Raw genomic sequence first — 17,474 nt, forward strand, 5'->3', positions numbered from 1 at the left:
GAGCTTAAAAGTAAAATCAAGAGGAGGGGGAAACCAAACCCAGAGCAGAAACATCAATGACCACACATTGTGAAGGATAAAGACTTCACAGATTTAATCCAGGCAAGTCAATAAATAAGCAAACAAAACAAACAAAGAAACAAGACCCAAAAACAACAGACTGAGAAATGCATTCAAAGTTTGAGGTTTTTTCAGAGTCTGTCTTACTTTCAGTTACTGTTGGACCTCCTGCATGTATGTGTGTGCAGGCGCCTCCAGCCAAGGATGTGTGAGTAGCATTCACCTACTCTGATCTCTTCAGTATATTAGACTAGGGTCAACCTGAAACAAATAGGAAATTTATCAAGTTCCTTATGGTCGCCACATCTTCCAGAAGTCCCAGTTAAATCACTCACTAGTTTGCAGGTCCATTGTTTGCCCACATAATACTGCAATCTATGGCTAGCTGAGCTGCCGGCTCTCCTTATTTGCTTTGCACTTGAAATGACAAGACTCCAAATCAAGTGAACGCCTCTTGCAGTGGGGTTGAAGCTGCTAGTTTTCAAGGCTTATCCTGCTTTGTTTGAACCTGCACAACAACAGACCTATGGGGAGAGGGCAATGGGAGAAACCTCAGGGAAGAATACCACAGATTCCTGCTGCTCCTATGCCAAAGTAGTTTTTGTTTATAAATTCTTCTCAGCTTGTTGTGTGCCTGTGATAGATTTTCAAAGTGCTGAAATAATTGTTTTTTGACAGTTTTGGTGAGTTTCACAGTTGTTCTTTGAGGAGAGAATTTGTCAGTTTCCTCACTCCCTAATGCCGGAAGTGAATCCTCTTGGTTCTCTTTCATCTTCCTTAAAATATATCTCCTGAAATCATCTAAAAAGACTAGATCCAAATATTAATTCTTTTTTGAATGTTTAGCTGAATTCACTGGTGAAGCCGTCTGCCCTGGACTTTTATTTGTTGAGAGGTTTTTGATTACTGATTAAATCTCCTTGCTAGTAATCAGTCTGTTCAAATTTTCTGTTTCATCATTATTTGGTATTGAGAAGTTTATGCCTCTAGGAAATTATCCACTTCTTCTGGGTTGTCCTATTTGTTGGCATGTAATTGTTTATAGTAGTCTCTTATGAGCCTTTGTATTTCTGTGGTATCAGTTGTAACATCTCTTCTTTCATTTATGATTTTATTTGTTTGAGTCCTTTCTTTTTTTGATGGGATCTGTCAATTTTGTTTAACTTTTCAAAGAACCAGCTCTTAGTTTCATTGATCTTTTTGTTGTCTTTTTAGTTTCTGTGTCATTTATTCCTGCTCTACTCTTTGTTATTTCCTTCCTTCTACTTCCACCGTTCGTTCTTCTTTTTCTAGATTCTTGAGGTATAAAGTTAGGTTGTTCAGTTGAGACTTTTCTTATTTCTTGAGGTAGGCATTTATTGCTATGAACTTCCCTCTTAGAACTGCTTTTGCTGCATTGTATAAATTTTGGTATATTATGTTTCTATTTTTACTTGTCTCAAGGGGTTTTTTTTTTATTTCTCTTTTAATTTCTTCTTTGACTCATTCATTGTTCAGTAGCATGTTGTTTCATCTCTACATATTTGTGAGTCTTCCAGTTTTCCTCCTGTAGTTAATTTCTAGTTTCATGCCACTGTACTCAGAAAAGATGCTTGACATGATTTCGGTGCTCTTAAATTTATTAAGACTTGTTTTGAAGCCTAACGTATGATCTATCTTGGGAAATATTCCATGTGCACTTGAGAAAAATGGGTACTCTGTTGCTTTTGGATGGACTGTTCTGTGAATAAGTGTTAAGTCCTTTGGTCTAACGTGTCCTTTAAGGCTGATGTTTCCTTCTTGATTTTCTGTCTGGATGATCTCTTTATTGATGTAAGTGGGGTATTAAAGTCCTCTACTATTATTGTCTTGCTCTCTATTTCTCCCCTTAGTTCTGTTAATATTTGCTTTATGTATTTAGGTGTTCCTATCTTAGGTGCATAAATATTTGCAAATGTTATATCTTCCTGTTGGATTGACCCCTTTGTCATTATGTAATGTCCTTCTTTGTCTCTTATTGCAGTTTTTGTTCTAAAGTCTATTTTATCTGATATAACTATTCCAGATTTCTTTTGGTTTCCATTTGCATGCAACATCTTTTCCATCATTTCACTTTCAGTCTGTGTGTATCCTTATTCTAAAGTAAGTCTTTTGTACACAGCATATAAACGAGTCTTGTTTTTGTATCCATTCAGTCACTGTATGTCTTCTGATTGGATAATCTAGTCAATTTACATTTAAAGTAATTATTAATAGGTATGTTCTTATTGCCATTTTGTTAATTGTTTTCTGACTATTTTTGTACTTCCTCTCTGGTCCTTTCTTCTTCTCTTGCTGTGTTCCTTTGTGGTTTGCTGACTTTCTTTAGTGGTATGCTTATATTCTTTTCTCTTTCTTTTTTGTGTATTTACTATGGGTTTTTGCTTTAATTAATACCAATCTTTCTGAAACTCTTCTAAAAACAAAAGAGGCAGAAACTCTTCCAAACTCATTTTATTAGGCCAGCATTACATTGATACCAAAACCAGACAAAGATGCCACAAGAAAAAAAAATTACAGGCCAATGTCCCTGACAAATATAAATGCAAAAATTCTCAACAAAATATTAATAACTAAATTCAACAACACATTAAAAGGGTCATGCATCATGATCAAGTAGGATTTATTCCAGGTTAAACAAGGAATGGTTCAACATCCACTAATCAATCAAGATGATACACCATATTAACAAAATCAAAGATAAAAATCATTATCATCTCAACAGATGCAGAAAAAAACATTTGACAAAATTTGACATCCATTTATGATAAAACCTCTCAACAAAGCAGGTATAGAGGGAACATACCTCAACATAATAAAGGCTATATATGACAAGCTCAAAGATAACACCATGCTTAATGGTGAAAAGTTGAAAGCTTTTTTTCTAAGATCAAGACAAAGATGCTCCTTCTTGCCAATTTTATTCATAGTGTTAGAAGTCTGAGACAGAACAATTAGGGAAGAAAAAGAAATAAAACTTATCCAAATTAGAATGGAAAAAGTAAAACTGTCACTATTTGCAAATGACATGATACTCTATTTAGAAAATCCTAAAGACTCCATTAAAACTAGTATATGAATTCAGTAAAGTTACAGAGTACTAAATCAATACACAAAAATCTGTTGCATTCCTATACATTATTACTGAACTACCAGAAATAGAAATTAGGAAATCAATCCCATTTGCCATTGCATCAAAAAGAATAAAATACCTAGAAATACATTTAACCAAAGAGGTGAACGACCTATATTTTGAAAACTGCAAGATATTAAGGAAATAAATTGAAGAAGATGCAAATAAATGGAAAAATATTCTGTGCTCGTGGATTAGAAGAATTCATATTGTTAAAACATCCATATTACTCCAAGCAGTATGCAAATTCAATGCAATCCCTATCAAAATTTCAATGACATTTTTTCACAGAAATACAACACACAATCCTAAAATTTGTATGGAATCATAAAATACCCCAAATAGCCAAAGCAATCTTGAGAAAGAAGAACAAAGCTGGAGGCATCATACTCCTTGATTTCAAACTATATTGCAGAGCTATAGTAATTAAAACAGTATGATGTTGTCATAAAACAGACACAAAGATCAAAGGAACAAAACAGAGAGCTCAGAAATAAACCCATGCATATATGGGCAATTAATTTACAAAACAGCCAAGGATATACAATGGGGAAAGGATAGGCTCTTCAATAAATGGTGTTGGGAAAATTGGAGAGCCAATGCAAAAGAATGAAAATGGACCGTTATCTTATAAAATACACAAAAAATAACTCAAAATGGATTAAAGACTTAAATGTAAGACCTGAAATCATAAAATGGCTAGAAGAAAACATACGCAGTAAGCTCTTTAACATAGTTCTTGGTGACAATTTTTCAATTCTGACACCAAAATCAAAAGTAGCAGAAGGGAAAAGTAAACTAGTGGGACTACATCAAACTAAAAAGCTTCTGCACAGCTGAGGAAACCATCAACAAGGTGAAAAGGCAACCTACAGAATGGAAGAAAATATTTGCAATCATATATATGATCAGAGTCTAATATCCAAGATATATGAAGAACTCATACAGCTCAATAGCAAAAAACAAGCAAAAGATCTGAATAGACATTTTTTTCCAAAGGAAGTATATACATGGCTATCAGGTACATGAAAAGATGCTCTACATCATTAATCATCAGGGAAATACACATCGAAACCACGATGAGATATCACCTCATACCTGTTACAATGGCTATCATCTAAAAGACTAGAAATAACGAGTGCTGGTGAGAATGTAGAGAAAAGGGAACACTGTGTGCTGTTGGTGAGAATGTAAATTGGTAAAGCCACTATGAAAAACAGTATAGAGGTTCCTCAAAAAAATTAAAAATAGAACTACCATGTGATCCAGCAATCCACTTCTGGCTATTTACCTGAAGAAAATGAAAACATTAGCTCGAAAAGATATAGGCACTTCCATGTTCATTGCAGCATTATTTGCAATAGCCAAGATAAGGAAGCAAGCTAAGTGTCCATCATAGGAGGGATGGATAAAGAAGTTGTGGTATATATAGGAGGGATATTACTGAGCCATAAAACAGAATGAAATCTTGCCATTTGCTATGACACGGATGGACCTCAAGGGCATTACGCTAAGTGAAATAAGTCAGACAGAGAAAGATACTTTCCATATGATCTCTCTTATATGTGGAATCTAAAAATAAGTAAATAAAGAAAAAACCAAGATCATAGATACAGAGAACAGATTGGTGGCACCAGAGGCAGGAGATGGGGCAGTGGTGTGGGAGAAATGAATGAACTTTTTTTGTTTGTTTGTTTGTTTTAGTTTAAGTAATTTGAATTAAAAAAAACCTCTTTGGGCTTGTTGCTATCATTGTTGCCACATAGACATCTGAGAGCTCCTCAGGTGTTCTTGTGCCCTTTGAGGAAGAAACAGAGTTCCATGTGGATTGAATGGGGATCTTTTCAGGAGCTATGACAATCCGGTATGAATCCTGCACAGAACCAGAATGGAACTGTCTATGAGGTTCCATCTAATCAGAAAGAGGTCAAGTGCAGGGGCCGGCCCAGTGGTATAGCTGTTAAGTTCACACATTCCGCTTTGGTGGCCCAGGGTTTGCTGGTTTGGATCCCAGATGTGGACCTATGCACTGCTTGTCAAGCCATGCTGTGGCAAGTGTCCCACATATAAAGTATAGGAAGATGAGCACAGACGTTAGCTCAGGGCCAGTCTTCCTCAGCAAAAATGTGGAAGATTGGTGGCAGATGTTAGCTCAGGGCTAATCTTGGTCAAGAAAAAAAAGAAACAGGTTAAGTGCAGAGAAGTTTATTTATTTCCACTCTTCCCAAAGCCTGGCTAGCCAGGATTCACCTAAATATCCAGGAGTAATGATTCAAAGCACAGTCTTTGGAGTCTTGCTTAAATCTTGGTTCTTCTATTGGTGACCATATATCCTTGGGAAAATTGTTTAAAGGAGATATGCCTATAAATCTGCAAAATTTTAATAATGATATTTTCTCCCTGGGTTGTTGTGATGAATTCAAGCGCTTATGTATATGAACTACTTAACCCATGCCTGATAGATGGCAAAATGCTCAATAAATGGAGGTTCTTTATTATGCCAGTGAAAAAAACACAAAACAACAAAAAATCAGATTCAAGTAAATTACAGTTAAATATAGTGGAAAAAAAATGTGTGTTTGCCTCTGTATCCTCTTTCCTCAAAAATAGCACTAAAGGAATTGAAATTATCTAAAAGGCTAAGTAGAAAGAGAATAAAAGAGGAGATAGCAGATAAGTGACATCAAGGGACCACTGGAAGATGGCAAGGATACGGACTCAGCAGATGACAAAAACTGGTATGTGAGACTCCAAGGGAAGAAGGTAGCAAGTTGCAGCTGATTCAGACTACAGAAACCAGAAAAGGTTCAGGAATGTGAGGTGTCATGTACTTAGAACCCAACTACCCATCAATGGATGAATGGACTCTGATATGATCTCTTAAAGACATATGCAGAAAGCAAAATGAAGTAGGTACAACAGGTAAATGTGGATAGTATATAAATGGAAGGAAGTACAAGATTATGTGGAGCTTGACGTTCCTTATGGAATTAAAATATACTAAAATAATATATATATGATTATATGTATACCGTTGATTAACAGACTACTTCCTGAGAACCAAATCTACCTGGTTTTGTATGATTGTTCCTTGAGCTAATAATGGTTTCTACATGCTAAAATGTTGAAAAACACATTTCAGGGGCCATAATACAGATTTATTGGGACATAGCCAAGCTCATTAGTTTACATTTTATCTACGGCTGCGTTCACACGACAATAGCAGAGAGAGTAGTTGGGACAGAAACCATATGGCCCGCAAAGCTGTATCCAATCTTTTACAGGAAAAGTTTGCCAAACTCTGATACATATATATACATATATATGTGCATGCATAACTACAAATATACACTCATATATATATATATATATATACACATACAATCATATTAAATTTAAAATGACTAAAATAAACATACATATTTATAATTACATATACATATATTTAATGTACATATGTAAATATTTTTATTTATAAATATATAGACATATTCATATATAGATGTATTATAAATGCGTATATTTGTAATATCTACAGATAAGATAATTATAAACATAGGAATCAGAGAAGCCGTTGTTCCAGATGAGGGGATACCAGCAAATGGGCGGGGGAGACCACCCGGTTTGATATAGGTTATTCTCAAAGGTTTGATTTTTATGCTTGTGTGCTTTTTAAGAAGGTAGATAGAGAGGTGGAGAGATAGATAAAGAGGACTGTGCATGGACCAAAGATGAGTGTTTCATAAATGAAGGAATATGATTAATCCAATTACGTGGACCTGAAATTCATTATTTATTTTTTTAAAAGTTGTCTTCATAATTAGCAATTAGCCCTTTTGAAATCCTTGGCCATCTTATGCAACATCCATCCAAGAAAAAAACTAGATTTTACTCTTTGGAGAAATGGAATAAGAAGCAGTACCAGGCATGGCTAAAAGTAGAGGATAGACACCAAATTGAAAAAGGGAGAAATAAACAAACTAGTCCTTTTTATCCACTGGCCTATCAAACTTTTTGTTCTCCAAACATTGAATAATTAATTACTCTCTGGAAAAAACTGACGTGCACCTCCCACTCAACAACAACAAAAAACCCTGTAGACACTCACTTAGTGGGGCAGGTAGCATATTAGTTTTCTGTTCTTATATAAAAATTACCACAAACTTAGTGGCTTAACACAACAAATTTAGTAAAATTGTGCAGCTGCTGTGAAAAACAGTGTGGTGGTTCCTCAAAACACTAAACATAGAATTACCATTAGGTCCCTCAATTCCACTTCTGGGTGTATGTCAAGAGAAGTGACAGCAGGGGCTCAAACAGGTATTTTTGCACACCTATGTCGTAACAGCGTAATTGACGGCAGGACTGAGGGCCCATCGTCCTGCTAGCTGTCAGCTGGAGACTGCTGTCAGCATCCGGAGGCCACTCTCAGGGCCTTTCCACACGGCCCTTTCCATCTCAGCAAATCCCTCTCATGCTTCAAGTCTCTCTGACTCTTTCTCGTGCCAGCAGCTGGAGAAAACTTTGATCTTAAAGGGCTCATATGATTAGGCTAGGTCAACCTAGATGAAATCGCCATTTTAAGGTAATGGGTTCTAACCTTAATTAAATCCTCAAAAATCCCTTTTGTAATGTAATGTAACATAAGGACAGGAGTAACACCAGGGAGTAGAGGTCATGGGGACCATATCATAATTCTTCCTACCACAAGGGGCATCCTGCAAAGAAAAGGCCATTTCTCTGCCTTTTTGCTCTCCTCAAGCTCATCCGTGGCCAAGCCCTGCCCCATGCATGGCACTTCCAATTGAATTCTCAATCCTCATACAAAGTGTCATTGAAGGTTTGAGAAAAGGAATACAAAGAATAAAAACGATTTTTTAAAATGCATTTTAGAACACATACTCAGTGAACAAGACAAAAGAAAAAATATCTCATAAAAATGAAAGGATAAAATTATTTGAGATAAAGTGCTTAAAACCATAACTGGAATATTAAGTGTTCAATAGATTTTGGCTACTATTAAAATTACTATCCTATTACATCCTTGAAATGAAAACATGAAGCCATAAAAAAGGGAGATTTATAGACCAAAAAAGAATTCTTAGATATAGGTATGTACACATACCTATATCTAAGAATGCACATATACATATGAAATAGATATACGTATGTATATGTAATTTATATACATACTTAAGAATTCTGTTGGTCTATGAATGTCCCTTTTTACGGCATCATATACTTATTTCATGGATGTAATAGGATAATTTTTATACATATAATGTATATATTTACAGATAAAAATATTTAGAGAAGGCTTGCAAGGGAGAGAAATTAATCAAAGAAATAGTATATTAATATTATTCATATTGATAGGGCATGAGTTTCTACATTGAAAGGGAGGACCACATTCTAACTAACATGATGCAATTTTTAAAGATCCATTAAAATACCCTACTTCCAGGAATTCAGAGGAGATATTCCAGGAATACAGAGAAGATGCCAGAATTTTCCAGAAAGGAGAAAAAAAGGAACAGGCAAAGATTTGGTAATCAGAATAGCATCAGCTTTATGAGACATAATACTGAAATCTTGAAAAACATGGAACTATGCTTTCAAGTTTCTGAAAAAAAAAAAATTTCAATTTAAAATTCTGTATCATGCCAAAATATGAAAAAGGGTGATGGCAGAAAGACATTTCCATGTATGCAAATGTTAGCATTTCATGCATCCTTTTGCAAGAGTTTACAAAATTTTGTTTCATTAATATGAGAGGAACAATTAAAACAAAGAAGAAAACATGGAATCAAGGGAGATCATCCAGCACAGGACAGAAACAAAGGAAATTCCCATTCAAAGGCCGTTTCAGGATGGCAGCAGTGCTACTATGTAGGAAAGTGCTAACATTTAATGGGAGCCAGAGGATGTGGGCTCAACGAGGAATATTCCCACTCCCCCACCTGCCTGAAATTTTGGAACTGAGAAGAGTTTGATGTGACAATAGAGAGAGGAGTTTTTAAAAATTCTGTGAGTATACTGTTTAATATAACTACAAATTAAATTAACAAATGAACGTATCAACTCATCATTCCATTGTTACCAAAAAACACACATTTTTTTCATGTTTTATATCCCCTGAGAAAACTCATATCTCATCTATGACTGTGGACCATATCCTCATTTGATGTCTTGAGTATTGTGGTAGTTGATGATGTATCTCTATTAATTAAGAGTAATATTTCACAGGTACATATAAAATTTCAATTAGCAATTTATGTTACCAGCTTTAAAAAAAAAGAAAATCTTTAAAAAATATCTAAGAAAAATGGCCACTCAATATAATTTAATCAGTAAAAAATTTAATTTGAATTAATCAAAATTTTCAGTGTTATTTAGAATAATGTTCATTGGCTTCTCCAAGCAGTATTTTCTTCGTGAACTCTGCATCTTTTTTGTATATTTTAATAGTGAACCTTAATTTAGGTTTTGTAAATGATTCCACATGCACACATACACATACAGACACAAATACCCACCTGCATAATTCTTAATAACATGTATCTATTGAAATTCAAGGGCAAGGAGTTGGCACTTGGGAAACTTAGGGCAAATGTCCAGTTGACAATCTGGAAATCTCATCAGGTGCTCTCGAAGAATGTTCTCCAAACAGCCAAATCTGCTTTCCACTTCTTTCCAAGTTACTGGCACTTATCATCCTCCTCCAATAAAACTAAATCCTTTTTCCATTCACCTGGCTCAGCGTTGTCTCCTAACGTCGTCTGTCCAGCTGCAAAAAATGTTGCCTTCTCTCTCTTGCCAATGATTTCCCCAGCCAACACATTTTCCTCCATTGCCTCTTTACAATACTTCACACTTATGTAATGCTTTCTTAAGTAGGCTTTCAAAGTTTTTCCAAATATACTACTTCATTAGTCTTCTTGGTAATCCTATAATGAACACAGGTTTAAACAACCTCAAATTTGTCAATGGATTGGATTCTCACAAGCCATTTGGCTGTTGATTGTTTGGAACCTGAAGGCCTGATATGGAGTTTGGATCTTAGGGCGATGTAAATATGTCTACATACATATATAACCAAAGTACAGTGCTATAGGAATGACACTACGTGGGTTATCCAGTATGTATCATGGTGTTTCTACAGGATTATGAATCAGAAAATCCGGTTTGGGATTCCAGGAAAGCGTTTTCCTCTGCTGACTTCCTGGCAGCAGAGTTTGGGAATTCCTTATTCAATCCTACCCAGTCCTCCCCTTTAATTCCCATAATAAAGGAATTTGGAGAGGCTGATCTGGAATGCTGGCAGAATGCGAGAAAGGGGTGTGGAAGCAAAAGGGTAGCAGTGAGCTGTAGAAGCTGTAAAACTAAGTCTCTAATTTATGTTTACCAATTTTTTAAAAAAAGACTTCTGATTTCCCAGGGTTTGGTCTATATGTACTATTTTCCCCGTCAACTACTCAATACTTTCCATCAAGGTTTCTCACTTCCTTGGTTCACTGTGAACTAGAAAGCAGTCATGCAGTTTCTATCTTCCTGTGCATTCCCACAAAAAAACACTTTGGGTATAGAGCAACAGTTTCTAGTGAATATTTAAAGCTTTAAAGAGATAAAAACAAACTTCATGAAGGGGAATGTACAGCTGTATACTGATGGTGATAGTGGTTATGATATGCACAAAGGATTGGGATAATATTGATCTATTTTTTAGGTGCTCAGGCTAAATATTTCTTTAAATATTTTAGAGAAAAACTCAACCTCTTTGGCACATTAGCACAGTAGACATACAGATTCTGAAAGTATGACAAAGGGAGAGATGAGTATTTATGGTGAGGGCAGGCCATTCATTTACGGATGTGAATTGAGAAGAATTGAATACTGCCAATGAATAGCGTCCAAGTGGTTATGAAGAGAGAGGCTGAGAGGAGAGAAAGAGTGAGAGGAATTCTGTATATTCAAACCACTGGGTAAATGTGTGAAGAAGGGGCTCAATGAGAGGGGAAAGGAGTAAGAACCGAGGAGGGGTAGTGTAAAATATATTTAGGAGGGACATACAGTGATATAGAAAAGGGGTAGTTGATAAAGATGACACTCACAGTTTCCTTACATTTCTATTTTGTTGACAATTTTCTGATGTTTCCCCATTGTCACAGAGAAAAGAAAAAAGAATTTGTGTTCTATGCTAGAATGACTTTTTTTTTTTACAAACTGCATGGCTGATATCGTTTTAAGTTCTGAAAGTTCTAATTATTTTTGTTTTTATTTTCCTTTTGTGAAACATCGTTTTGTGAGGCTGAGAATTTGAGACATTATGTGCAGCCATCAGTGAAGCAAACTAAAACGCAAGAAGGGTGAATTATTATGATGGTGGTGGTGGCATTAACCACCTCTCTCTTCCCCTGATGCTGTGTCACTTAGGGAGAAGAAGTGGTTGACCCACTTGACTTCTTCTCTTTTTCACTTATGGCCATTCCTCTTACCAAATGATTCACTCTATCGTCTGAGATACCAAGTGAGAAACTATCTCCAGGTGGTTGGGGATTCCAAACACTTTGTCTGTGTTTGCCATAACAAGGGTCAGAGAGGAGGAGATGGGGTAGGAGTCCAAGCCTTTAGAGTTGGGAAGGAGTTTCTGCGCCGCTGATCTTTGGTGGTTGTTCCCAGGCTAAGCGTCAAATATTTTGAACTTGGAAAGTCTTGGATGTCACCTACCCTGATCCCTCATTTAATGGATGAATGTAGACCAATTGTATAACACATAGGAACAGTTTAGATGTGGTTCTGAGAAATAAATACTGAAGGGAATGCTTTATCCATTAGCTTAATGATCTCATGTAAAAAATAAGTAAATTTGAAGTGCAAAATTCTCTACAGAGAAAGTTCTTCTGCTAAATTCCATAAATTTACCATTAAAAGTGGAAGGAATCTTCCGTAGATGTCAGGGCTTAAGCAAGAGTAGGCAGAGGTATCATTAATAACTATATACTAATGCTCCAGTTGGTACACAAACACATGATTCCTGGTCAGTGGATACAAATGAGGCTTAAACAAGCACATCTGGAAGGTTCTGGATATATAGAAAGTTGATTGATTGATAATAAGTAATGGGTCACATTTGGCCATTTGAATTAATTTAGAAGAGAAGTCAGTTGTAAATAGATTATAAGGAGCATGCTGCAATATTAAGAGGAATTAATGAATTAAGCTTTAAGATAGTTTTAACAGTGGAACTGGAGACTTTGTGGGCACTCAGAAAAACTGATTCTGCATGCAAATGTGGATGATCTGATGAATTAATTTGCTATGTGTATACAGCTAAATTAATTCTAGGAGAAGTACTACATAAACTCTAAAACTAAAAATACTGTTACATATATCAGGGGTTTTATTTGTTTTTGTTTTTTGGTGAGCAGGATCCACTGTGAGCTAACATCTGTTGCCAATCTTCCTCTTGTTTTGAATGAGGAATATTAGCCCTGAGCTAACACCTGTGCCAGTCTTCCTTTATTTTGTATGTGAAATGCCTCCACAGCGTGGCTGACGAGTGGAGTATGTCTGCGCCCGGGATCCGAACCTGTGAACCCAGGCCGCCAAAGTGGAGCACAAGCAACTTTAACCACTAGGTCATGGGGCCAGCCCCCATATATTTGTTTTATTAAAGATGTTCATTTTGCAATACAGCTTAAAATGTTCTTTAGTCTAATCACATTGCTTAAAGCTAAACAATGAAAATCCTACCTCCCACAGTGATTTTTATGCCATTTTTAAGAGAACAATTTTTGTTGTGAAATTTTATAGAGTGAAAAAATACACTAAATTTTAAGAGAAGAGTTTATAGATGGATGCCATCACCCACTCTCCTTCCCACATAAATCATTTGGTTAGAAAGTGTAAGCATGTACGTCTTGTTCAACGTTTGGGAAAGTTGTTTAGACAACACTACAATCAATGAGTATAATATACACTAAACTGATGATGTGTTGGCTGTTAGAGAATTGCTATGTGTTTGTATTACGATGATCAGGCCACTTTGTATATTTTACCATTGAATTTCAACGCACATTTATTCCACTTAAAAAAGTCTTTAGAGCATGGTGATAAAGTGCTGGAAGTATAGAATGTCTAAATCTTATAAAAACAGAGAAGCAAAAGATGTGATACTTCGCTCAATCCATTTACCTTCCAGTTCAATAACATATTTCATAATTTGTTCTTATTTAGAATATGTAATAGTTTGATGTTTCTGTAGGATGGGTACTACTACGTTTTTCTGAATGGTGCAATCGTGCCCTCAATGAATCATTAAATGGTGACTCCATAATTCGTGATACCTCCCTGGAATGCGTTGCAATATATTTGTGATGCTCTGTTGCCTGGTCCTCTCATTCCATGTACTAGAGAAGTTGCCCTTTAGTCCTAATCTTTGCCAGCATAACATACAGCCTTATTGATATAGACCTATATTATTGCTTTTACACAAATGAACACTTTTTTCACAGCAATCATGTAAAATAAATAATATTAGTCCAACTTGACAGATGCAGAAACCACAGCTCAGGCAGATTACCCAAGCTGCTTCAGTTACTTGAACCCAGATCTTCTGACTCTACAGCATGTCTTATATCCAAAATACCATAGAGATTAATACGGTATTTTGATTTGAATGTGAAGATGTGCTATTAATTGTACTTTGAGTTATTCCCAGAGTCATTTCTTTTCTTTGTGACTTTACTGCCAAGATGGAATGAAAAATTTAAATGCTTTGAAAGAAGGAATTAGCATGACAGTCTAAGCATGTACCAATAAAATTCTTAGGCAAAAATCAAAGCAGAATAGAGACAAGACACTATTGTTGTTATTGTCTATTGATGTTTCTCTGATCTTTATAAAAGATCCTTGTCCCTGACTCTACCATGATTATAAAGTGCATATTTTATATAATATTAGTGGACCTTAATTAAATGATAGTTTGAGTCTTAAACTAACACACTACTCTCAGATGCCTGTGTTCTCTTGTAAGGAATGCTGAATCTGATTTCTAGGTGGGGAGATTGTATTTGGAATTCTCTGCATCTTCTATTCTCCCATTGTCAAATGGATCGTTACATTTTCAACACATAATTATCTTTTCACCTAAATTGTGTCTTATTTAACTTGATCATTTAAACTGCTAATGTGCTTTTTTATGTTCATCTTGTCTTTATATAAATGAACTGCTATTCTCTAACTTGACTTTTGCTTTACATATGAAATCTGAAATTTATAAAGGAAAAAGGGAAAAGTGGGACTTCTTTTTTCCATTTGCAAACGAAAACAGTTCTCAGTAACTTACCCGCCAGACCTTGGCATATTCCGCGGACTAGGCATTGGGCCACTCCCATTTTTCATAGCTTGTCACACAATTAACTAAATCATTAAAATGGAACTAGTCCATTGTGACAAACTGCAGTGACTAAAAGCCTGCCTAAGGCACTGTGCTGCGTGGCTGTTTAAGAAAATTCCATCTCTTCTAAGTTGGTGATGGATAACGTGACAAAAATATTCCGATTAAATTCTAACTTTGGAATACTTAATAAATTAGTCACAACATTAGAAGTGTCACTTACATTCATCTGTCAAGGAGGAAGGCTGCGCTGCTGATCTTTGTTGACCTCTTTGTCTGTTTTCATGAAAGCTGCTAGCAGCTGAGGGGGTCATAGCCTATGAAGGGACGAGATGACAGCAAGGTAAGAGATGAAGATCCTTTGTAATGCCTCCGTACTTACTCATTTCTTTCCTTCAAACTCAGAGTAATTGAAGAACACAACGCTTTCCTTTGACAGACTGAAGCCTTACATCTTTCTTCTTCATCATCATTTTCTATTCTTTTTTAAAAATTTTGTGTCACGGAAAAATATTTACTTTTAGTGTTTTAAGGCATTCCTTGGGAAGGTGTTTCTCTGCATAAGGCAGATGTATGTATTTAAGATGTAATTAAGTGAAGTTATAATTTCTACGAAGGTCATTGCATGAAAGCTTACATTTTTGCATATATATTTCCCACTAGGCTTTTGTGGCACATGCAAGTATGAAATGACACATTTATATGTTTTTACATAGATTAATTCAAATAATTTTAATCATTCGTATAATTACTTTTTAGCACAGAGTTATTAATATATTACTGTAGGTATTGTGCTTGTGTTCACAAACACTTACACCCATGAGTAGAGTGATAGATATATTGGAAAAACACACCATACTACAAGTTAGAACATCGAGGTTTTAATCCTTGTTTCAATACTAACTATAATAGTGTTACCTTTCTGTGTCACTTAACTTCTCCAGGTCTAAGTTATACTCTAGTAAAATAAGGGAATGTGGCTGACCTTGAAGATCCCTTCCAGGGAGGTCTGGCCCCATGGTGTAGTGGTTAAGTTCATGTGCTCCACTTTGGCAGCCCAGGGTTCACGGGTTTGGATCCCAGGAGCAGACCTACACACTGCTCATCAAACCATGCTGTGGAGGCATCCCACATAAAAAACAGAGGAAGACTGACACAGATGTTAGCTCAACAACAATCTTCCTCAAGCAAAAAGAGGAAGATTGGCAACAAATGTTAGCTCAGGGCCAATCTTCCACACCAAAAAAAGAAAAAGAGGAAGAAGACAATCCCTTCCAGGTTTAATTGCTCTCAAATACTAACACTGGCAATGGATAATCAAAATGCTGGATTACCAACATAAAGGCAAACGTCTAGATCTGTAACATATAATTTTTATGTGTCTAAAAATTGGAAATTTGTGTAGTTATATCAAGCTGCTTCAAGAAACCATGTGACTAGCAAAAGTTTTGGGTTTGGTTTCAGGACAAGAGTTGTTGAGAGCTAGTGGGAGGCAAATGGCTCTTCCACAATGGTGAACCTTCATTGTAAAGTTGGGGGACAAATAATTGAGGCATTTACTCTATTTGATGAATGATGCCTGCTCTTCTTTTGAGCCTGTGATTCTGACCTAGAGTGACTTCCCTGCCCCTCTCAATGCCGATTTCGGCATTCTAAGCTTGGCTTGGACAGCCTGCATCTCTTCTCCTGTGGGCCCAACATCGACTTAATATCCAGACCCACCTACACTGCTTCCTGACTTTCCCTTTTAGTTTGCTTTCTTTATGTCTTTTCCCTATCCCAACAGGACTTTCATATTTCTGACCATAATGAAAATTTGATGAGCATTTCCCCGATTTCAATGAATTCCTCTATAGTAGTTTAGGAGAAAGGGATTAAAGTGTATCCATGGATAATTCCAAATCTGCTTAATTATAATGATATTACCACTCCTCCTCCTCCTCCTCCTATTAGTACTGGTCAAAGACAAAGTTCACAACAGGTTAAATTTAGCATCTATTTTCTGACCCACGACAGTACTTGCTGTAACCATGTGAGGATCTTTCCTTCAACTGACTCACCAGGTAACATCAGAGAGGCTTCTAAGAACACTATATAGTTACCCTAAGTTACTAGGTTAAGAATAGGAAGCTCAGGGGCCTGCCCTGTGGCATAGTGGTTAAGTTTAGTTGCTCCACTTTGGTGGCCTGGGTTTGCGGATTTGGATCCCGGTCATGGACCTACACCATATGTCGGCCATGCTGTAGTGGCAACCCACATACAAAGTGGAGGATGATTGGCACAGACGTTAGCTCAGCGTTAATCTTCCTCAAGCAAAAAAAAAAAAAAAAAGCTCAGTTAGTGGTGAAAAGGAGAGTGTTGTGATGTTACTCCAGACAGGGGAAAATCTCGAGTAACTGCACAAGGGCTTAGGACAAAAGCATTCTTCACCATGAAGTCTTTTCAGACACTCTCTCCCCAGAGAATTTAGGACTCCTATTTGCATTGTCTGTTCTATCACAGTATAGTTAACATCCTGGCTTCTCTATTTTCTTATTATTTTGTTCCTCTGTACTATAGTGTAAGTATAAATTGTGGGTTGGTCCCATAATTGTTACTATTATGGCTGTTGAATGAGTGAATCCATAATGTGGTTGGAAAGGCAGTCTAAACCAATTCATAGGCATCTCTATGGAACATCTAAAAATAGTACAAGATGTGTATACACATTTGTCTTACCTTAAAGCCAGTTCAGCCACCATTTTAAAATACAGCCTCAAACAATTGCTGAAGAATAATTTGGGGAATTGTTGTAATTAATGTTGAAACATGAATTCCCTAGCATAGCACAATCTACGAAGTAGATGCATAATAAATACAGGCTGA

This window comes from Equus przewalskii, chromosome 9 (assembly GCF_037783145.1).
Source record: "Equus przewalskii isolate Varuska chromosome 9, EquPr2, whole genome shotgun sequence".
Lineage (NCBI taxonomy): Eukaryota > Metazoa > Chordata > Mammalia > Perissodactyla > Equidae > Equus > Equus przewalskii.